This window comes from Lactuca serriola, chromosome 6 (assembly GCF_051521515.1).
Source record: "Lactuca serriola cultivar US96UC23 chromosome 6, Lser_US96UC23_V15, whole genome shotgun sequence".
NCBI classification, from domain to species: domain Eukaryota; kingdom Viridiplantae; phylum Streptophyta; class Magnoliopsida; order Asterales; family Asteraceae; genus Lactuca; species Lactuca serriola.
Genome location: NC_136413.1, coordinates 43,810,069 through 43,836,497, shown reverse-complemented (window position 1 = coordinate 43,836,497; position 26,429 = coordinate 43,810,069). Strand labels below are relative to the sequence as shown.

The 26,429-nt window shown below is 32.7% G+C and overlaps 1 pseudogene; it reads right to left on the bottom strand.

Annotated features, from left to right (window-relative positions):
* The window catches only part of LOC145059701 (R-linalool synthase QH1, chloroplastic-like), a 71,835-nt pseudogene that overhangs the window by 3,658 nt on the left and 41,748 nt on the right, over positions 1–26,429 (bottom strand).

Sequence of the window (26,429 nt, the reverse complement as noted above, 5' to 3'; positions counted from 1 at the left end):
TCACTAACCAAATCACACACAACAATATGTTTTATAACACCAAGTTACTAGTGCGTTTACATATTATCAATGTGCAACCGATTCGCAAGATACAACTCACACATCTCGGTTTCAAGAATATAAGATGTTATCGTCTCACCAATCACTCGTGATACAATTCATGGAGTGATCCAAGTGAGCGTGGGTTTGATCCAATGCTCAAATTCATATTCATAAGCACTCATGAACGTTGCAGCAAACATTTGCTTATGTCTAATGCTCTTTAGACAATCCACACACCAATTCACGACAGTCTTTATTCAAATCTACTTCCAACATATGAAAGACTGTGGCCCGTTCGAATAATTCAATTATTCTTAATAAACTCAATTATTCTGGAAGTCAAAACATGCAAAGGTGAAACACAAGAATAATACTAATCCCATATGACCTCAAACCTTTGAGTATAAATAAAACACCTTTTATTTATCACCATATCGATTACTCATTATTTGTCGTTTCGGTTAATCAACTTCTTACTTGAATCACAACACTTGTCCTATGCTCCTAGCATGCACAAATGTTTACTCATGGTTCTTACTTTGTGAAATAGATCACATTGAACACATTTCCAATCATTCTCATTTCACAACTCCAAATCCTTTTTCCATAAGTGAAAGAATATCAAATTCTTGCTACTTATAAAATATGCTAGATTCTAACGTTCTATGCAACTTATCCTTCCGTAATGTCACTGCACCAAAGTCACAAAGACTATTGCCAATGATATTACAAAGTCTTCTGTCGGAGATTGTTGCAAGAGAATTCCTTAGATATGATGTTTCTCACTCAAAGTACATTCCTTCGAACATCCTTTTGCATAAAGGTTTCTAATCTAGTCATAGATTTTTCAATATTCAATTCCCAATATGGACACGCTCCATATTTTCCATATGACAAATCATTCTTAATAGAATCTTATCTATTCGTAATGATGTCGATATGGTCCATCCAATATGGAAACATTTCCATATTTTCCAATACTATACTTCCAACTACTTACAAGCGACCAATCCTCGTCAAACTTTGGATTGTCCTTTGATAGTTGTTTAATCATTTTAGTCAAAACCGATTCTAGTCCTTTTTCCCTCTAAATGCGCTAGACATTTGGAAATTTTAGAATGGTCAAGGATTTGCAATCGATCCTATACCCGAAGCGTATGGGACACAATGCATAATGTTTTATTTGCTATGTTCTTAAAATTCGAATTGTGAAGAGGAATGCCGTAATCATAATCGAAATTTCAAGAACACACTATGTACCTATGACTAAATTTATTAACATTTATCAACCTAAGCCTTTAGATTTGAAATGAAGCATAATATTCTCTCCCTTAATTATAGAAAAACAACTTTATAACCCTTACTACTTTGCAAGGTATAACTCTTGTTTTCTATAATTAATATTGCCAACTTTGCAATACGTGCCTTAATAATCATACAATCATAACATTTATGCTCCCACTATCATGATGATTATTATAAAACATAACACTTATGCTCCCACTAGCTTCGACATGTATTCATAAACATCTTAACTTCCAGAAAGACAATACCTATTAAATTTCTTAAGTCCATGTTTCTAATACTTAGTGCTTTGATAATCTTTTATCAAGGCTTCTTGAACTTATACACCTTTGCCTTAGATAGTTCATATATGTGTCTAAACACTTAATACTAATTTCCAAACCTCACAATTCAAATTATGGAAAGGGATATTGTAACCATAATTGAATTCGAGAATGCAATTTTACAATCACTATCTTCTTAAAATCTTTCTTAGTGAAAGCATTTCCTCACAATCATTTTCATGAAGGAGGAAATCTTATGACACTTAGATTTTAAACAGTGTATGTGTTCTTATCCATGTGAATTTGTTGAAACCAAAGTTTACAACAAATTCAAACTCATATGGACCGAACTTTCTTAGTCTTGATTTCTTACCTTATGGTAGCACAGCTGCCCACCATGTCTTCCAAGTAGTTAAGCAGCTCACTCTTTCCTATCAATGTACCTTTCATCGATTAAGGTGCTTTGCCATTTATGCGTTCAAAATGAGAACTCATAGAACTCACATGCATAATTAACTCAATTGAAATAGCACAGAAACAAAATAATGTCAACACGATAGGTTGTAAACCTCAACTCGTGTGCTAGCGATGATTGATAATGTTTATTTGATTTGTTCTTGAAACCTTTCAAGACCATTAAGACTCCCACTGACTCCTTGACATATAAGATTCTTTTGTCAATAACCATTTCTTGACAAACAAATATTCAAGAGTTAGTGTAGCTTTTATCAAAACACTTCATAAATTGGTCCAAGTTGGTCTTTGTCTTATTTAAGACATCACAAGTTTCCACATTTTATGAATGTTATAAACCTTTAATACTTTTCACTCATTGCCACAATCGTAACTTTAAGACTTGTTATTGGAACGAAGTATGATAGACTTCTTGATTTAACCATTTCTTCAATTCTTGATTCCTCTTCTCAAACATACAATTGTACTAAGACTTACTTAGAGGATCAATTAAGATATGGTTTTTAATCATTAAGACCTATCATAAAGCATAAAAGGTACTCTCCCTTCTTCTAAGAATGGAGAAACTTTTATCTTTCTGCCTACTTGATTCTTCTTATTCGTTCTGCTATTGATTTAAACATTTTCAATCAATTCATAATTACACTTAATCTTATAAGCATAATCATATTTACTAAACCTTTAGTAAATCATGACGAATGTCTTTGTTACTCTTATGGTGGACTTGATCAACACGCAACTTTGTGTATTCGATCTCCAAGTCCTTCACTTGACACTTTGTCAATGAATTAGTCTAATTTCCAAATATGAAATTTCTCATTCATCGTGCAACCAAGATGCATGATTCCAAGTTTCTGTCCAATTGAAACTTGGGCGATGAGAAACTCTCCCTATTTGGTAAACTCTCGACTTTCCATAAATAACATAATAAGAACCAAATTCATTATTGCTAATAATAGAAACATTTTAACATCAATTTTTCATACACGCCATTGTAAGGATAAATAAATAAAATTTAAAATCAAAATTTATTTTATTGCGGAAAAATTTGTCCTTACAATGCAACTCATTGAAAAACTTATGCTAATACATCTTTCTTAGCAATCTAATTCTAACTCTAAGTAGTAGCTCAAGAATCTAATCTTCGAGAAATGCGATCGAAATCCATTCCTTCACGGTTAGATTCTGCTCACTTCTTCCCTTAAGCTTCCTTTCTTTTCTTCGATCCTACAAAACATCAAGTGTAATCTTATCACATTATGTATTAAGAATCTAGAATAGAAGCTTAAAAGAGTTAGTTAATGGATTTTACCTATCTTAGAGCCATACGTTTCGACTCTCCCATCTCTTAGATCTCTTAGGTAAATAGGGCAGCTTCGTCTCCAATGCCCCTTCTCTTGGCAATAAAAGCAAATCGACTATTTTGTAACAAGACATGGAACTACTTCAGACATCGCTTTTCTCTTATGATCAATCTTTTCAATCATAGCATGTCTTTTGTTGCCATTGTCTATATCCATAGAGGTCTCGAAGGCAGATTCACCAATCAACTTTGCTTTTCTATTGCGCCAAATCATTGCTGATTCAACAACAATAAGCATATAGGTGAGATCTATAAGGGTCACGTCGTAGTTCATCATATAGTACTCTCTTACGAACTCACTATATGAGTTGGGAAGTGACAGAAGAACCCAATCAACAGCCATTTCCTCACAGACAATGGATCCCAACATTCTTAACCTATCAATGTGTGACTTCATCCCTAGGACGTGTGCACACACGGACTTTCCTTCTTTATGTTTACTTGCCAAAAGGGCTTGAGTGAGCTTGAACTTTTCAAGCCTTCGAACTTGTGGGTTAGGGAGAATAATAGGAGGAGGAGGAGGAAGTGAAACATGATTTCTTGTTCCTCGATCGAATCGTGGAATATCATCTTCATGTGGAATGCTTGTTCCACGGGATTTGGGAAGACCATAGTTGTCGAACTTTGACATCTACAAAACGGGAGAAAACGAATTCAAGTTAGTTGATAGATTGAGTCCTTAGTAAATCACCCAAATGAAATACTAAGGCTAGGACCCAACACAATATTCTACAACTCGGGAGAGGGATGTCGTAACCCTAATTGCAAAACATTTGAAGGTAAGTGAATGACGATTCACTAATTTCCACCACGAAAAACGAAAAAGAAATTTAAGTTTTAAATCTATGAAAACTCCTAGATCCTTTGAGATTCATTGAACTTTCAATGGCATATTTAAATCTCGATATGCCCCTCTCGTTTGTGACTGGGATGCCGAGGATCACAAAGCGGGTGTGAATAACCATGCAAACTTACATGGTGCCCTCACATGTTACAGTCACCTATTCGATGTGCCGGTAAACCACACACGCTCCACCGAACTATGACAAACATTGAGTCACCCTTTGCTACCTTTTCTTAGAACCAATTAGTGTGCCGGTAAACCACACACGCTCCACTAACGTTTTCGCAAGGGCACAAAGTGTAATTTCATGGAATTGCATCAATTCACTTTTGCCTAAGTAACTAAGATTGGGAATTTTATAAAAACATTTAGTTAATTTTATACTTTATTATACTTATAATGGAAGGTTTCGTCCTATCCTACCCGTTCGGCTAACGACCCTCCACTAGTCAAGAGTGCGGTGGGTAAGAGTGGATACCCATTCAATCGCCATTTTATACGCAATATCCTTAAACACCCCTTATAGACTAGCTTCGTGAATGAGGCCTACTAACGAAAAGACTGACTTTTACTCATACATATATATAATGTTAGACTTTTAATGTTATATATAGTATAGGGTGTATTTTATACTTTCAAAATACTAGGTGGTCTAATTTAACAATTATACTTTTAATTCAATTAAATTGTAAACCTAAACTTTTATGGATTTATTAAACTTCTTTTAATTATACACCTTAGTTAATTAACAAAACCATAAGGGTGTGATTTGAACTTTTTCAAAACTATACTAGAGTTTTAGAATTTAACATACCTAATTAAACTTTTAATCGACTTTTAAATTCCAAAACTTGAGGGCAAGTTTTGAAACCTTTTTTCAAAACATTAGGGTTTCAACTATTTAAATTTCAAAACAACAAAACTTTTGGGTTCAAATTTAAACTATAAAACCTACAAGGGAAAATATGAAACTTTTCATAACAACAAGGATCAAATAACAAATAATTTAAATTTAATCACATAATTATCCATATTTGATTTATCTAATGATTTCTTGCAAAATAATTTACCAATTTAATCAAAATAATTAATCAATTATCACATAAGGAAACAATTATCTTATTAATTGATAAATATCTTCAATTAGATCAAAATTATAGTCAAATATATCATATAATCGGATTAATATTGATCTAACATGATAAGGTAACTATCCATAAGCAAAAACAGCAAGAAATCCCGAAGTACCCTCCATCTGACGAGTTGACTCGGCGAGTCAGGCTTGGACTCGGCGAGTCTGCATGGACTCAGCGAGTTCAGCCATGGACTCGGCGAGTCCAGCCTCCAGAAACCCAAAAAAAACAAATTTTCCAGTTATACAATGCATCAACACAATTGAAACCAAGCTAGGCTCTGATACCACTGATGAGTTTTGGTCATAAGACATCATATATGCTCATACAAACCCTAATGCTTGGATGTAGGTTTCTCTATTGTACATGCTTTGAATCCAAGACTATAAACCCTAATTCTAGCATATGGAAATCAATATTAACATATAAATGGGTTTAAGAACATACCTTGATTGTTATATAGCAATAACAATCCTAATCCTCCTTGAATTGACTTTGGAAGGCTTAGAGTCACAAGTGTCACTCCTCTAATGGCTTACAAACACCATAAGCAAGTGGAGAAGGTATAAAGAGAGAGGAGAGAGGTAGGAATTCGTCCTTAGGACTTCTTGGGAAGGGTTAGACGAATTCATGAGCCTTAGGAGTCTTTATATAGGGTTGGGATTAGGGTTTCAGTCCTTATCCTTATCTAGTTACTTGCCCACCAAGTAACCATAAGATAAGTCTTAGAAAACCCCTATCTCATGGACCTCGGACGATTTTAAGGATATCCTTATCCTTGAATTCGTCCATCCTTTAACAAGGATAACCATTTCCCTATTTTGCAACTATCACATAATTACAATTCAGCCCCTCTAGTTTAATTAATTACACTTGATCACAAAATTAATTCTTAATTAATTATTGACCAATATTAATTAAACAAATATGATTTCTTCTTTAATATATTATTCTTATAACATATTAATAAATCATAATAACCTCTCTCTCTATTTATTTCTCCAATCAAGTTGCTTTGGTGAAGGCAACCCAAAAGGACCATGCACCATCGGGTCAAGTACATACCAAAATAGTTATGGACTTAGACACTAATCCAACAGTCTCCCACTTGGATAAGTCTAACAACTATTCTGCGTATGACTTCGGATCCCGATCTGCAATCGTAGCTTTCCAAAGCCGCTGTCAACTCTGATCATATCAAATACGTGTGTCCTTAGATAAGGGATCATATTTTCCTCCATTCTAGATATCATATGAGATATGATTTCAAATCATTCTCTTTGTATTATATCTCGATTTCCGATTTATGACGACTGACTAATTGAACAAATCAAATTAGCCCTAGCCCGGCCGAGCATTTACGTTTGTCATCACTAAACCATCGAGGGGCCCAAAAGATATCGCTTTTATCCTACCTTGGATAAAAGGAACGGATAAACTTTGATACAATGCTTGCTTGCACTCACTAACCAAATCACACACAATAATATGTTTTATAACACCAAGTTACTAGTGCGTTTACATATTATCAATGTGCAACCGATTCGCAAGATACAACTCACACATCTCGGTTTCAAGAATATAAGATGTTATCGTCTCACCAATCACTCGTGATACAATTCATGGAGTGATCCAAGTGAGCGTGGGTTTGATCCAATGCTCAAATTCATATTCATAAGCACTCATGAACGTTGCAGCAAACATTTGCTTATGTCTAATGCTCTTTAGACAATCCACACACCAATTCACGACAGTCTTTATTCAAATCTACTTCCAACATATGAAAGACTGTGGCCCGTTCGAATAATTCGATTATTCTTAATAAACTCAATTATTCTGGAAGTCAAAACATGCAAAGGTGAAACAAAAGAATAATACTAATCCCATATGACCTCAAACCTTTGAGTATAAATAAAACACCTTTTATTTATCACCATATCGATTACTCATTATTTGTCGTTTCGGTTAATCAACTTCTTACTTGAATCACAACAATTTTCCCATGCTCCTAGCATGCACACAATGTTTACTCATGGTTCTTACTTTGTGAAATAGATCACATTGAACACATTTCATATCATTCTCATTTCACAACTCCAAATCCTTTTTCCATAAGTGAAAGAATATCAAATTCTTGCTACTTATAGAATATGCTAGATTCTAACGTTCTATGCAAATTATCCTTTCGTAATGTCACTGCACCAAAGTCACAAAGACTATTGCCAATGATATTACAAAGTCTTTTATCGGAGATTGTTGCAAGACAATTCCTTAGATATGATGTTTCTCACTCAAAGTACATTCCTTCGAACATCCTTTTGCATAAAGGTTTCTAATCTAGTCATAGATTTTTCAATATTCAATTCCCAATATGGACACGCTCCATATTTTCCATATGACAAATCATTCTTAATAGAATCTTATCTATTCGTAATGATGTCGATATGGTCCATCCAATATGGAAACATTTCCATATATTCCAATACTATACTTCCAACTACTCACAAGCGACCAATCCTCGTCAAACTTTGGATTGTCCTTTGATAGTTGTTTAATCATTTTAGTCAAAACCGATTCTAGTCCTTTTTCCCTCTAAATGCGCTAGACATTTGGAAATTTTAGAATGGTCAAGCATTTGCAATCGATCCTATACCCGAAGCGTATGGGACACAATGCATAATGTTTTATTTGCTATGTTCTCAAAATTCGAATTGTGAAGAGGAATGCCGTAATCATAATCGAAATTTCAAGAACACACTATGTACCTATGACTAAATTTATTAACATTTCTCAACCTAAGCCTTTAGATTTGAAATGAAGCATAATATTCTCTCCGTTAATTATAGAAAAACAACTTTATAACCCTTACTACTTTGCAAGGTATAACTCTTGTTTTCTATAATTAATATTGCCAACTTTGCAATACGTGCCTTAATAATCATACAATCATAACATTTATGCTCCCACTATCATGATGATTATTATAAAACATAACACTTATGCTCCCACTAGCTTCGACATGTATTCATAAACATCTTAACTTCCAGAAAGACAATACCTATTAAATTTCTTAAGTCCATGTTTCTAATACTTAGTGCTTTGATAATCTTTTATCAAGGCTTCTTGAACTTATACACATTTGCCTTAGATAGTTCATATGTATGTCTAAACACTTAAGACTAATTGCCAAACCTCACAATTCAAATTATGGAAAGGGATACCGTAACCATAATTGAATTCGAGAATGCAATTTTACAATCACTATCTTCTTAAAATCTTTCTTAGTGAAAGCATTTCCTCACAATCATTTTCATGAAGGAGGAAATCTTATGACACTTAGATTTTAAACAGTGTATGTGTTCTTATCCATGTGAATTTGTTGAAACCAAAGTTTACAACAAATTCAAACTCATATGGACCGAACTTTCTTAGTCTTGATTTCTTACCTTATGGTAGCACAGCTGCCCACCATGTCTTCCAAGTAGTTAAGCAGCTCACCCTTTCCTATCAATGTACCTTTCATCGATTAAGGTGCTTTGCCATTTATGCGTTCAAAATGAGAACTCATAGAACTCACATGCATAATTAACTCAATTGAAATAGCACAAAAACAAAATAATGTCAACACGATAGGTTGTAAACCTCAACTCGTGTGCCAACGATGATTGATAAGGTTTATTTGATTTGTTCTTGAAACCTTTCAAGACCATTAAGACTCCCACTGACTCCTTGACATATAAGATTCTTTTGTCAATAACCATTTCTTGACAAACAAATATTCAAGAGTTAGTGTAGCTTTTATCAAAACACTTCATAAATTGGTCCAAGTTGGTCTTTGTCTTATTTAAGACATCACAAGTTTCCACATTTTATGAATGTTATAAACCTTTAATACTTTTCACTCATTGCCACAATCGTAACTTTAAGACTTGTTATTGGAACGAAGTATGATAGACTTCTTGATTTAACCATTTCTTCAATTCTTAATTCCTCTTCTCAAACATACAATTGTACTAAGACTTACTTAGAGGATCAATTGAGATATGGTTCTTAATCATTAAGACCTATCATAAAGCATAAAAGGTACTCTCCCTTCTTCTTAGAATGAAGAAACTTTTATCTTTCTGCCTACTTGATTCTTCTTATTCGTTCTGCTATTGATTTAAACATTTTCAATCAATTCATAATTACACTTAATCTTATAAGCATAATCATATTTACTAAACCTTTAGTAAATCATGACGAATGTCTTTGGTACTCTTATGGTGGACTTGATCAACACGCAACTTTGTGTATTCGATCTCCAAGTCCTTCACTTGACACTTTGTCAATGAATTAGTCTAATTTCCAAATATGAAATTTCTCATTCATCGTGCAACCAAGATGCATGATTCCAAGTTTCTGTCCAATTGAAACTTGGGCGATGAGAAACTCTCCCTATTTGGTAAATTCTCGACTTTCCATAAATAACATAATAAGAACCAAATTCATTATTGCTAATAATAGAAACATTTTAACATCAATTTTTCATACACGCCATTGTAAGGATAAATAAATAAAATTTAAAATCAAAATTTATTTTATTGCGGAAAAATTTGTCCTTACAATGCAACTCATTGAAAAACTTATGCTAATACATCTTTCCTAGCAATCTAATTCTAACTCTAAGTAGTAGCTCAAGAATCTAATCTTCGAGAAATGCGATCGAAATCCATTCCTTCACGGTTAGATTCTGCTCACTTCTTCCCTTAAGCTTCCTTTCTTTTCTTCGATCCTACAAACATCAATTGTAATCTTATCACATTATGTATTAAGAATCTAGAATAGAAGCTTAAAAGAGTTAGTTAATGGATTTTACCTATCTTAGAGCCATACGTTTCGACTCTCCCATCTCTTAGATCTCTTAGGTAAATAGGGCAGCTTCGTCTCCAATGCCCCTTCTCTTGGCAATAAAAGCAAATCGACTCTTTTGTAACAAGACATGGAACTACTTCAGACATCGCTTTTCTCTTATGATCAATCTTTTCAATCATAGCATGTCTTTTGTTGCCATTGTCTATATCCATAGAGGTCTCGAAGGCAGATTCACCAATCAACTTTGCTTTTCTATTGCGCCAAATCATTGCTGATTCAACAGCAATAAGCATATAGGTGAGATCTATAAGGGTCACGTCGTAGTTCATCATATAGTACTCTCTTATGAACTCACTATATGAGTTGGGAAGTGACTGAAGAACCCAATCAACAGCCATTTCCTCACAGATAATGGATCCCAACATTCTTAACCTATCAATGTGTGACTTCATCCCTAGGACGTGTGCACACACGGACTTTCCTTCTTTATGTTTACTTGCCAAAAGGGCTTGAGTGAGCTTGAACTTTTCAAGCCTTCGAACTTGTGGGTTAGGGAGAATAATAGGAGGAGGAGGAGGAAGTGAAGCATGATTTCTTGTTCCTCGATCGAATCGTGGAATATCATCTTCATGTGGAATGCTTGTTCCACGGGATTTGGGAAGACCATAGTTGTCAAACTTTGACATCTACAAAACGGGAGAAAACGAATTCAAGTTAGTTGATAGATTGAGTCCTTAGTAAATCACCCAAATGAAATACTAAGGCTAGGACCCAACACAATATTCTACAACTCGGGAGAGGGATGCCGTAACCCTAATTGCAAAACATTTGAAGGTAAGTGAATGACGATTCACTAATTTCCACCACGAAAAACGAAAAAGAAATTTAAGTTTTAAATCTATGAAAACTCCTAGATCCTTTGAGATTCATTGAACTTTCAATGGCATATTTAAATCTCGATATGCCCCTCTCGTTTGTGACTGGGATGCCGAGGATCACAAAGCGGGTGTGAATAACCATGCAAACTTACATGGTGCCCTCACATGTTACAGTCACCTATTCGATGTGCCGGTAAACCACACACGCTCCACCGAACTATGACAAACATTGAGTCACCCTTTGCTACCTTTTCTTAGAACCAATTAGTGTGCCGGTAAACCACACACGCTCCACTAACGTTTTCGCAAGGGCACAAAGTGTAATTTCATGGAATTGCATCAATTCACTTTTGCCTAAGTAACTAAGATTGGGAATTTTATGAAAACATTTAGTTAATTTTATACTTTATTATACTTATAATGGAAGGTTTCGTCCTATCCTACCCGTTCGGCTAACGACCCTCCACTAGTCAAGAGTGCGGTGGGTAAGAGTGGATACCCATTCAATAGCCATTTTATACGCAATTTCCTTAAACACCCCTTATAGACTAGCTTCGTGAATGAGGCCTACTAACGAAAAGACTGACTTTTACTCATACATATATATAATGTTAGACTTTTAATGTTATATATAGTATAGGGTGTATTTTATACTTTCAAAATACGAGGTGGTCTAATTTAACAATTATACTTTTAATTCAATTAAATTGTAAACCTAAACTTTTATGGATTTATTAAACTTCTTTTAATTATACACCTTAGTTAATTAACAAAACCATAAGGGTGTGATTTGAACTTTTTCAAAACTATACTAGAGTTTTAGAATTTAACATACCTAATTAAACTTTTAATCGACTTTTAAATTCCAAAACTTGAGGGCAAGTTTTGAAACCTTTTTTCAAAACATTAGGGTTTCAACTATTTAAATTTCAAAACAACAAAACTTTTGGGTTCAAATTTAAACTATAAAACCTACAAGGGAAAATATGAAACTTTTCATAACAACAAGGATCAAATAACAAATAATTTAAATTTAATCACATAATTATCCATATTTGATTTATCTAATGATTTCTTGCAAAATAATTTACCAATTTAATCAAAATAATTAATCAATTATCACATAAGGAAACAATTATCTTATTAATTGATAAATATCTTCAATTAGATCAAAATTATAGTCAAATATATCATATAATCGGATTAATATTGATCTAACATGATAAGGTAACTATCCATAAGCAAAAACAGCAAGAAATCCCGAAGTACCCTCCATCTGACGAGTTGACTCGGCGAGTCAGGCTTGGACTCGGCGAGTCTGCATGGACTCAGCGAGTTCAGCCATGGACTCGGCGAGTCCAGCCTCCAGAAACCCAAAAAAAACGAATTTTCCAGTTATACAATGCATCAACACAATTGAAACCAAGCTAGGCTCTGATACCACTGATGAGTTTTGGTCATAAGACATCATATATGCTCATACAAACCCTAATGCTTGGATGTAGGTTTCTCTATTGTACATGCTTTGAATCCAAGACTATAAACCCTAATTCTAGCATATGGAAATCAATATTAACATATAAATGGGTTTAAGAACATACCTTGATTGTTATATAGCAATAACAATCCTAATCCTCCTTGAATTGACTTTGGAAGGCTTAGAGTCACAAGTGTCACTCCTCTAATGGCTTACAAACACCATAAGCAAGTGGAGAAGGTATAAAGAGAGAGGAGAGAGGTAGGAATTCGTCCTTAGGACTTCTTGGGAAGGGTTAGACGAATTCATGAGCCTTAGGAGTCTTTATATAGGGTTGGGATTAGGGTTTCAGTCCTTATCCTTATCTAGTTACTTGCCCACCAAGTAACCATAAGATAAGTCTTAGAAAACCCCTATCTCATGGACCTCGGACGATTTTAAGGATATCCTTATCCTTGAATTCGTCCATCCTTTAACAAGGATAACCATTTCCCTATTTTGCAACTATCACATAATTACAATTCAGCCCCTCTAGTTTAATTAATTACACTTGATCACAAAATTAATTCTTAATTAATTATTGACCAATATTAATTAAACAAATATGATTTCTTCTTTAATATATTATTCTTATAACATATTAATAAATCATAATAACCTCTCTCTCTATTTATTTCTCCAATCAAGTTGCTTTGGTGAAGGCAACCCAAAAGGACCATGCACCATCGGGTCAAGTACATACCAAAATAGTTATGGACTTAGACACTAATCCAACAATTTATGTGGTCCTGTTACTCCTCCAACACCCTCTGGGAACAAATACTTCATGTTGATGGTTGATGATTTCAATAGAGTGATGTGGGCATATCTATGGAAATCAAAGGATGAAGCCTTACAAGTGTTCAAGACTTTTAGAAGCAAAGTAGAGACTGAAACAGGGGAGAAGATTAAATTATTTAGAACCGACCGAGGAGGAGAATCTCTCTCAAACAAGTTCACTCAGTACTGTGAAGAAACCGGATTAGAAAGGCATTACACGTCTCCCTACTCTCCACAGCAAAATGGAGTAGTAGAGAGACGTAATCGAACTATATTGGAGATGGTGAGATGAAATTTGAAGACGATGTCCATGCCTGATGTATTGTGGGGAGAAGCTATTTCGCACTCTGTGTATGTTCTAAACAGAGCTCAAACTAAAGCCTTGAAAGAAGTAACTCCGTATGAAAAGTGGACTGGAAGAAAGCAATATATAGCACATCTCAAGGTATTTGGTTGCGTAGCCCATATGAAAGTCGTTAAAGGGCATTTGAGGAAACTTGAAGATAGGAGCATGCCCCTGGTTCATCTCGGTGTAGAAAAAGGGAAGAAAGCTTATAGGCTCCTAGACCCAGACACTAGGAAGTTGTATGTAAGTCGTGATGTCGTATTCGAAGAAAATCGAATTTGGAAATGGGAAGAGAGTGTCAAGATCAGGGCGACTCCAGGAGTAACCTTTACCGTCGACGGATTTGATCTCGATGGGATTACTGATGATGGAAAATGGAGACCGGACGCTCAAAATCAAGAAACTGGATCGGATCAAGTAAGTGGGTCTTTTTCTAATTGGCCCAATAGTGAGCAGTCACATATGACGGGTCACGCACACTCAAGCCCACTGGATAGTCCGATATCGTCAAATACCCCATATACTCCAGTCACACATGGTGACCACATTACGATCGAATCATCATATCAGGAAACGAATCCGAGCACCGCTTCTAGCTCTACGGGTGGTGGAGCTCCCAAAAGGTTCAGGCTTCTTACCGATTTGTACGATAGCACTCATGAAATTCATATACCCCCTAAAGAATTGATGCTGATTCGAAACAGTGAAGAACCCACATCATACCTTGATGCTAGTAAGAAGAAGGAGTGGCGAGAGGCGATGGATGCTGAGTTAGCATCAATCGAAAAAAATAACACCTGGAAGTTGGTTGATCTCCCAAAAAATCGCAAGGCCATCGGATTGAAGTGGGTTTATAAACTGAAGAAGGATCCAAGTGGGAAGATCGTCAAGCATAAAGCCAGAATTGTAGCGAAGGGGTATGTCCAAAGGCATGGAATCGACTATGATGAGGTATTTGCCCCCGTGACCAGAATTGACACAATTCGCCTAATCTTAGCCCTAGCAGGTTCAAATGGTTGGAAGGTTCACCATCTGGATGTCAAATCGGCATTCCTGAATGGAAACCTAGAAGAGGAAGTTTACGTGAGTCAACCGGATGGCTATCAGAAAAGAGGCCAAGCTCACAAGGTGTACAAACTTTCCAAAGCCCTTAACGGGCTCAAACAAGCTCCCAGGGCTTGGAATGCTTGCTTGGATCGACATCTAAAGAACATTGGATTTACAAGGTGTGCCCATGAATACTCTGTCTACATCAAAAGGTATGATAATCATGTCCTGATCATAGGAGTGTATGTAGATGACTTAATTGTCACAGGAAGCTGCCCCAAAAGGCTCAAACAAGCTCCCAGGGCTTGGAATGCTTGCTTGGATCGACATTTGAAGAACATTGGATTTACAAGGTGTGCCCATGAATACTCTGTCTACATCAAAAGGTATGATAATCATGTCCTGATCATAGGAGTGTATGTAGATGACTTAATTGTCACAGGGAGCTGCCCCAAAAAGTGTTCAGTTGTTTAAGAAGGAGATGAACACAAAGTTTGAAATGAGTGATTTGGGATTCCTAACTCATTATTTGGGAATTGAAGTAAGCCAAAATGACGAGGGAATTTCACTAAAACAGGAGTCCTATGCCAAGAATCTGCTTGCCAAGACAGGTATGCAGGATTGTAATCCCACAAAAACCCCCATGGAACACAAGCTTAGGCTCAGGAAAGAAGACAAATCTGAATTGGTGAATCCCACAGAGTATCGAAGCATAGTGGGTGGACTGAGATATCTGACCCATACAAGGCCAGACATATCTTTTGTTGTGGGAATCGTGAGTCGATTCATGGAAAAGCCAACTGTGAATCACTTACAAGCAGTGAAGGGTATTTTGAGGTACATAAAGGGCACTCTGAATTTTGGTTTAAAGTACACAAAAGGGAAGGAGAATGTCACACTAAAAGGGTACACAGATAGTGATTTGGCAAATGACCTCAATGATCGTAGAAGCACAGGAGGCATGGTATTCTACATGAATGAGAACTTGATCACATGGGCTTCACAAAAGTAGAGGTGTGTGGCACTCTCCACATGTGAAGCAGAATTTATGGCTGCCACCATGGCAGCCTGTCAAGGAATTTGGCTCAGGAGATTGCTCAGTGAGATAACCGGACAGAAGTTGCCACCTATTGAACTGAAAGTTGACAACAAATCCTCACTAGATCTAATGAAGAACCCTGTCTTCCATGGTAGAAGCAAGCACATAGACATCCGGTTCCACTTCATCCGAGAATGTGTTGAGAATGAGGACATTATGGTCTCTCATATCTGCAGCAAGGAGCAGAAAGCAGATGTCCTGACCAAGTCATTAGGAAGATTGAAGTTTGAGGAGATGCGAAGTCTCCTTGGAGTGGTGAAGGTATGATTTATGAATTAAGGAGGAGAATGATGGAATAATTCAGAAATAGATTTATTTGTTTTTATGTCATGTTTTTATTGTGTGTTGAATAATCCAAGCCATGTTGACTATTGAAGTCCGGTTCTTAAGGTAGTAGGGGTAGTTGCATAAATTTTAGCATTTTTTCTGTTTAAATAGGTGGATAGTATGAACGTTGATTGTATCCTCTTTTCCACTTTCAATTTAGTGAATAAAAAGGCTTCCAGCTTTGAAGCATTGTTTTGTGTTTCTTTTCCTTCTTTGCCCCTGTTACTGTTCTATTGTTAATCACAGATTGCAGGCTTGTAAAAAGCCAACATAGCAAACTATATTATCAGATATATCTATGCATTGTAGGATTTTTGTGGTTAAAGTAATTGATGTTGAAAAGGTAACATGCATGAGTACTAAAGGACCCGATATCGATACACAAGCATTTTCCAAGTACTCTTTGAGTGTGGGTGTATATCCATTTTGGTACCACTGTGCTTCTACTAGGTATGACGACTTGCATAAATCTCCCCACTGCAATGTTGGCATTCAAAACATAAAAGATCTAGATCTGATTCAAATCACAGTATTAATAGTCACAATGGAAATAGAATAGAGTTCGTCACAAAAATCACCAAAAAGGGCAAGAGTGTAATACCAAATCACAACATTTTCAGCATTAATCATATTTCTTTAAAACAAGAGGAGGATTAGCGAAACTGTTGCCAAAGGTTATTGACATCAAATTTCAAAAATAATTCTGACAAAATGTGATTTTTTTTCTAAATTAATGAATACTCGAAATTAACCTATAAAAAGAGTGAGGTATGCGGGAATAGGAAAGAAGAGAACGATGAGAGTGGGTGATGGAGGGCAGTGTCCTCTTCCCTGGATCCCTTCCCAAGCAAGAAACTTTAATTCTTTGGATCATTAGTCGATTAAAACTAAACAAAAGGAAGTGTCCTCTTTTCTTTTCCAGAAGACAAACCCATTTAGATCATGTTTTATTAGAAAAAATATAACACACTTGATTCCCAACTACATAAACAAACTTCATGCGTGTCATATTTCTTTTCCTAAAGAGTCTATTTTTAATATCTTACAATGAAATTTTCGAGATATGATATCATATCCGGGAAAAAAAATAAAATTATGAAATATGATATTAGCGATCGATGATAAAAATATAATTTTGTAAATTTACAAATCATTTACACATAATCGGTGATCAATATCCTAATATATTTTACAAAGCTAATAATGCATGGTCATGTATGGATCCTTAGACCATCTTCAATGCATTGAACTCATATGAGTTCAATAGATTGACACATATACATTCCACTCACTATACAACTTTAACCATTAAAATCTACACTCCATTAAACTCTATACAATTTAATGGATTGTCACATCATTTATCATTTTCTTTTTATTTATTATTATTTTTTAAAAAATTAATTAGCATGAAATTAAAAACTACAATTAAAATTAACATTAATTTTAAATTTAAAATAAAAAATAATATATATATATATATATATATATATATGTGTGTGTGTGTTGTGTGTGTGTGTGTTTGTTTGTGTGTGTGTGAGAGGAAAGAGAATATAGAGTTCAATGTGGATTGAACTCCCCATTCCATTGAATCCTAATCACTTTTCCACAATGGAAATTTTGAGTTTAATGAGATTAAACTCCCCATTAAACTCTCCATTGAATTCCCATTGGAGATGATATTATCTCTATGGGGTAATGATTTAAAAGGTTAATATATTTTTTGATTTGTACACGTTTAGTCACTATGTTTTTTTTACTTCACATTTATCCCTTCAACTTGTTTAATTATACACATTTAGTCCTTAATTATGACTGACTTTTCAGGTCAGTCGGAATAAATGACTTAAAAAGGTAATATATTTCTTATTTTGTACACATTTAGTACTTAATATTTTTTTTGCACATTTAATCCTTAGTATTTTTTGTTGCAAAATAAGTCTGTATTGTTTCTGTACACATTCAGTACTTATGACCTTTTTTTAGATTTTTCCTCACAACATTCTACACGGGACAATCATTAATAACGTGTTCGGGGATGTTCATGCTTTTGGCCACCACTACTTCGGCTGCGTGGTTGCTTAGTTATTGTAGTTTAAATTAGATCTTGTGTTCTGAATGACAAAACATCTTCAAATGATCATAGATTTTAACGATCCTTATATCCACGCGTTCGTATTTGAATCTACTACAACTTTCATTTACATTTCTTCCATTAAAAATTAATACGTTTTTACTTACGATCTTTATATACATGCGTTCTTTATGAATGTATGTATGAACATTATTTTTTAAATCGTAATTAAAAATATAGTGTTTTTAAATGGAATAGTCTAAACAAAAATTGTAGCCGACTCAAATATGAACGTGTAGATATAAAGATCGTTAAAATTTGTGGTTGTATGAATAAGTTACAACGTTCAAAAGAGAATAGCTAAGCCAAACCACAAAAACTAAGCAACCAAACAGTCGATGTCACAATGGCCATAAGCATGAACAAACCCAAACACCTTATTAATGATTGTCATGCATAATATGTCATGAAAAAAACCTAAAAAAGATGGTCATAAGTATTTAATGTGTAAAAAAACAACAAAGACTTATTTTGCAACAAAAAATATTAATGACTAAATGTGAAAAAAATATTAAAACTAAATGTGTACAAAATCATAAATATATTACATTTTAAGTCATTTTTTCCGGCCTACCTGAACTAACCAAGTATAAGGACTAAATGTGTACAGTTAAACAAGTTAAAAGGGTAAATGTGAACGAAAAAAATAAAAACTCATTGACCAAATATATACAAATCATAAAATATATTACCCTTTTAAGTCTTTATCTCTCTCTATTGGAATTTAGTGTATTTTAAAAAGCTAATGTATTTTACACATAATCGTTGATCAATTTCCAAATATAGAGTGCTACTATTAATATCTTATTTTTTAACCATATCCTCGATGATTTTCTTTTAGGTAGATATAATAAAAGCTAACGTTGATTTCCACAAAATTTTCTCTCTCTCTCTCTCTCTCTCTCTTTCTATATATATATATATATATATATATATATATATATATATATATAGAGAGAGAGAGAGAGAGAGAGAGAGAGAGAGAGAGTTATTTTATTTACATTATTTGACCTAATGTTATTTGCGTTGGTGTTTATGAATTTTGTTTTTGACTTTTTAATGTTGGTTTTGACATGGAAAAATGACATATATGCCCTATTAAGTTTTTAGGGTTTGCTCATTCAGTCCCTAAAATGTTTTTCGTGCTTTATTAGGGAACAAATTTGTTTTTGTCGAGTCCATTAGGTCCTTTTCGAAGAAATCAAGTGATCATCCGCTTATTTTGATGATGTGGCCTTTGACCTTCAAGATTCTACTTTTCCTTTTCACTTTGTGTTAATCTACATGTACCAATCTATATGCCAAAAAGAAATTATAAAATGACAAAACTACCTAAAGACCATCTTTTATTTATTACACTCTCTCTTTCTCTTCGATCGTCTTCTACACCTAAATCAATTAAAAATAAAGAAAACCATCTTTTATCTGCTTAGAGAAACTGATAACCACAAAATGTAAAGCTTCATTTACCCAAAATTATCCCTCTCCCAATTACCATCACTACAACCATTACCATCTTCAACCACCAATAGTGTCACCTCCTGCACCACCATGAAAAAAAAACCCAAAAGAGCCCTACAATCATCACCATATCCACACCAAGGTCCCACGACCTCCATATACATGATTCAAGTCCTAGAGAAGGGGGATGGTTTGCGATTGATTCAGAATAGAAAAAAATGGGTTGTGATTGATTCAGAATAGAAAAAGGGGTATACCTACGATTAAAACGTTTCAAAGGGAGGAGTTATGATTTTTAGTAAAATCTCAACAAGAAATTGTATGCGGTGGTGCTCTTGTATGTGTTTGTTGGTCCCAATTTGTTATGTGTTTGTCGATGGTATAGTCGGAAGTTGGGTCGTTGTAGAAGGTCTTTCATGGCGCATACTAGCCAATAAGTCGTTCAGTTCGTCTTCTCTGATACCCCCCTTCGTCAAAATCATGATCCCCTTTCCATGGTTTACGAATAGACCTCGTGTAAGTATCATACAAACAATCTCCCTATTTCTTCTCTTTGACTTGCACAATTTGATTTCCCTGGTTGTTTTTCGCTTTCTCTGTTGCTGTTGATTTTAGGTAATCTTTGAAGAAGAAGAATATGTCGGTATTGTAGATCATGCCCAAATCTTGTTGTACTTTGATCTGAATGACTGGGTTCTGAATAAATGTCACAAAATAGTTGGATTAAAGGTGTGGAGACTATCTGATTTCAAATGTTTAGAGTCAATCAAAGCCCACAACGACGCCATTAACGCTCTTACCACCAACAAAGAAATAGTTTTCTCCGCTTCTGCAGATGGGAAGATCAAGGCCTGAGGGAGACCTGAACTAGAAGGTGCATATTTGTTCATAATGAGGTCGATTGATGGAGCATCATTCTTAAGGATGAAGGTTGATTAGGAAGGGTTGATTAACAAGTGTGTGTGTGTGTGTGTGAGAGAGAGAGAGAGAGAAGGGATGGAGACTTGGACAAACGGTGAACAACGTGGATTTAACCTTTTTAATTAATTTAAAGCCACTTATACATAAAACGGGTAATAGTAGGTTAGAAGGACCAAATAAACACATCAGTAACAATATTTGATGCTTTATTATCAGTAACAATATTTGATGCTTAATAAAGCATGAAAATAACTTAAGGGACTAAAATAAGAAACCCTAGAATGTACATTTTTGTCATTTTCCCTTTTGACATTTTATTTATCTTTATCATTTTAAAATTTTAATTTTATTTTATTTTGACGTTTTGTTCGAATAAGTATTTTAATGATCTTTTTTTTTCTGACATTTCGTTCATTTCGAATGATACATGTCTACAAAAAAAATCAAAATATCTAAATATATATCTGATTAAAAAGTGAACAAAAAAACATAATATTAAAAATTATTAACTAAAATATATTAGGACAAGTAAAAAAATATATTAGGACAAGTATAAAATATTAAAAATTTGTTGAAAACAAACAAAACATAAAAAAAAGAAATTAATGATTTTCAAAATTTAATCAGTATTAAAATTTTAATTTCTAATAATCTGATGTTCCTTAAAAAATATTTTCAGAATTATATAAACAAAAAGAAAAAAAATAGTTTAAAAAATTAATTATAAAAAACAATAATAATTTCAAAATTACAGAAAGAAAAAATAACCTAATATATATTAAAATAAAAAAATGAAATGATTAGAATGAATTAGTATATATATATATATATATATATATATATATATATATATATATATATATATATATATATATATATAAAATAATTATATAATTGATATGGTTATTTAAGGAATAAATGAGATGTAATGATCATAGGGTATTGTTAACTTATAAAGGAACATGGATTGTGTAACCTTTTTAATAATCAACTCAATAGAATATTGTTATGAAAAAGGATTACTTACTGCTTTCTTTCCTTAGGTGTGAAAGGATGAGAAATCCTGTGTTTATCAAGGTGTTATATAAAATCTCATTTAATGAGTTGTAGAGCCTAAGGAAACATATCTTCATATAATCTGGAAGTTCTGCTATAACATGGATGTCCCATCTATGAAAAATAATTCTTTAATTCTCAGTAAATTTGTGCAAATAACAGTTAATAAACAATTAAACATATACTTCTAATTATCGTGCGCGTGTGTGTATATATATATATATATATATATATATATATATATATATATATATATATATATATAGAGAGAGAGAGAGAGAGAGAGAGAGAGAGCTAGGTTTAAATGTTTTTAACAACTATTGTGTGCCTAAATGCACCAATGAGAATTCAAGAAATAATAAATAATTAAATAAATCATTAAAGGGTATTTTGGACCTTTTGTACTTTTATTTAAGGAATTTATTTAATTGAAATCATTCAATTAAGGAAATAAACTAATCATTCAATTAAGGAATTAAACTAAATATATTTGACCTAGATATGTTTGCGGCCGAACACTTCATCATCGACATCAACACCATCACCATCACCGATTCTACTTCTTCTACAATCGACGGATCCAAAGGGGAGCACATACTCTCGTCTCGCAATCGATGATGGATTCTGGGGTCGATGAGGCTGAAGAAGGGGATGCGGAGGAGCAGTGGCGCTGTTGTGGGGTCTATGAACACGAATGAGAAGCGAGGAGCAAACGGTGAGGAAATCCCGACGATTGCAGGTACTTGGATGGAGGTATCCTCCGGTAGCCTCCTGTTCTTCTTTCTTTGGTCCGGTAATCCAACAACTAGGGAATATAACTGGAAATTATTTACCTCAATCGAGATTGATTTTATCTCGATTTTTTTTCAAGATCGAGATTGTGTTCATCATCTTATTAAATTCGATTTCTTCAATGGTTTATTTATGTTCAATTGAAGAAATATTCTGATACAACTTGCACTTCACAGTCATAAGTTGGATTTTGTTTCGAAAAAGTCAAAATTGGTGTTCATATTTCTAAATCGATAATGTAAATGTGTGTTTGTTTCTTGAATTCATGACTGGGAATGAATGCATGTGTGTTGATGATTCAATCACAGCTATTGAATTCTGTATACAATCACAGCTTTTTAATTATGTAATGTATTCTATTAAAATTTATTTTATATAAATGTATTCTGTTAGAATGTTTGAGAATAATTGTCAACAACAAGTACATTCTGTCAGAATTTATAGTTTTTATTCTCTTAGAATGCATTGAATTTTTTAATTTTTGAATCTTGATTATGTTTTCTTTGTGGATTTAGGTTTTGAAGAGACTAACATTGATGTGGAGAAGGAAGAAAACATAGAGAATGAGAGTGTATTATACCAGAATGTATTATGTTACAATGTATAAAATGTTGCTAAAAAATAATATTCTATCATAATAGATTAGTGTTTTGTAAGATTGTGATGTTTTTTTTTTCTTTTTTCTTTCAGAATGTTGTTATTATTCAATAAATCACAATCATACAATGTAATTATTCAGTATATTGTTAGTTGAAGAATTGATTTTGTGTATTCTTTTTAGAATGTATTTATTAGTTTATGGTTGGCATTTTGTCATTCTGACAGAATAAAATCGAAAAATATATTTACTAGTTTATGGTTAACATTCTAACATTCTGACAGAATAAAATTGAATTTTTAATTTTGAATTAATTTAAAATATTCAGATTTTTAAAAATAAAGGAATTAATTATCCCTAAAAATCCGAAAATTTCCTTTTTTAATATAGGTTAATTGACTAAAATACCCTTATGCTGAAATTTGTGTGATTATATGGTATATGTTATCCTATTCTACTATCATAGACCCTCAGATCATGACCTTTGATTATATTTCATCCGATGGTCCAGATCTGTGCATTCTGGCACACAATAGTTATTAAAAACAAAATAACCTAACCCTATATATATATATATATATATATATATATATATATATATATATATATATATAGAGAGAGAGAGAGAGAGAGAGAGAGAAAAAGAGAGAGAGAGAGAGATTGAGAGTCAAAAGTTCAAGAAAAATGATCATAACAAAAAAAAAAAATAGATGCACGTTAAGAGGTTAAATGCACATGCAATAAATCATAACAAAAAGTTCACTACTTTTTTCGTTTATTTTTTTATTTTTATGGCTATTTTTTTATTGACAAAGTATATATATATATATATATATATATATATATATATATATATATATATATATATATATATATATATATATATATATATATATATATATATATATATATATATATATATATATATCGAAATTTATAATTTTTTTTTTATCTTTTTTTAATAGGCATCCATATTGATAAAAAAATGATTTTTTTATTAAAAAAAAACCTTCTTCGTTTTGTAGTTTTTTTAATATTTAATACATATATCAAATTTTATAACTTTTATACTCTTAAAATAGACATTTATATGGATATAAAAAAAACAAAATTTTAACTATGACTCACGTTATGAATGCTGAAAACTACCAAAAGACTACTAGTCCAACGGTATCTTGTGTTTCATTTCCTCATTGAGGTTGAGGGTTCAAGTCTCGTTAGAGATATAGATGAATTTAGAAGTGTAGTAGATTTTCTGTAAATAAATAAATAAATAAATAAAAATAAATAAATGTTGAAAACTGTATTATATATATAGTTTTGATTCACATTGTGAATAATAGTAAGTAAGATTCACATTGTGAATCTTTGAAAATTGAATTATACACCGTTTAGATTCACATTGTGAATAAATTCAATTGTGAATTTTACATGTAACTTTTACTAAATTAATTTATGAATGATTAAAAGTATTGAAATAATAAGTCTTATTGTGAATGTCAAAGACAAAATTATATTGAAAACATGAACACATCACTTCCACAATAACTTTCACAATACATTACTTATGAAGAAAGAAATGGACACGTGTCATTTGATTATTGGTTCTGGTAGATGTGACCCTAGTTATTTGTTTTCCATAGAACTCATTCCTATATATATATATATATATATATATATATATATATATATATATATATATATATATATATATATATATATATATATATATATAATTTACAAGAAAACTGTATCCCATTTTAATCGGTTTTCATGTATTAAGTGTACCATAATAACTTCTTCATAAACAACAATCAATAACTTTTGAACATCTTTATGATCTCAATAAATAAGTGAATCAATTTCTAATCAATATCTTTTCCTAATATAATACATTTAAATACCAATGATATACATTTCAATTAAAACAACTCATTAGCTATTGAATAAGTCATTTCCATTCAAATATAATGAAAAACGGCATCAACGCCAACATACAAAATCTTTAACAATGGTAGTTGATGTAATGGTAGTTGATGTTGATATTTGGAGATAAATTATGATTAATTAGATGCCATAAAGTAGCTTCAAGTCTACAAAAAAAATGTATGTTTTCTTGGTTATTCATCGAATTATAAACATTAACATTTAGTGAAAATGACTGGTAAGGGTGACGAAGTATTAGATTTGTATAAAAAAATACCATTAAACTTTTTTTTGTACACATATTACCAATCAACTATAGCTTTTGTACACATATAACCATTAAACTTCACATTTGTTCAAAAAATATCATTATGTTACCGGTAATAGTAGGTCACCAGCCACGTAACATGCCACGTGGCATGCCATGTGGCTGCTGACATGGATTTTATTGTATATTATGTACACATTAAACCATTAAACTATTTTTTGTATACATTATACCATTAAACATTTTTTTGTGTATATTTTACTATTAAACTTTTTGTACACATTTTACCATTAATCTTATATAATTTATTCAAAAAATATCATTTCAAAAAATACATATTTTTACATAAAATGGGTTTTCCATCACCTATTGTGACTCCCTGATTTTGTAAGGTTTAGGGGAAACGGTTTGTTTTTTACAATGATACTAAAGACTTTCTTTTACAACTACATTGTGAATTTATGTTGGTCATACATCAATTGAAACCCACAAGGTTTGAACTTGAGACTTTTATCTGGAACGGCGAAGAAATACTCAATTGTTCATTATTTTAGCTAATGTCTAGTAAACATATTCTTATAAGTCATTTTCTTAGGAAACTACGTTTGAGGCACACTTATAAACTCATGAAACATTTTGTACATGTTATCTTATTATAATCTCCCCTCTTCTTGATTATAATTGATGATTTAAAAAGTGAATTGAAATTATGTCGTTGTTTACCGATAGGAAAATGACTTATAATGATAAGTTTACAAAATTTTAGAAAATCAGTAAAATCCACATCAGGTGATGGGAAACCTACTTTTATGTAATGATATGTATTTTTTGAAATGATATTTTTTCAATAAATTATATAACATTAATGGTAAAATGTGTACAAAAGAAATTTAATAGTAAAATGTGTATAAAAAAAAGTTTAATGGTATAATTTGTACAAAAAATAGTTTAATGGTATAATGTGTACATAATAAACAGTAAAATCCACGTCAGCAGCCACAT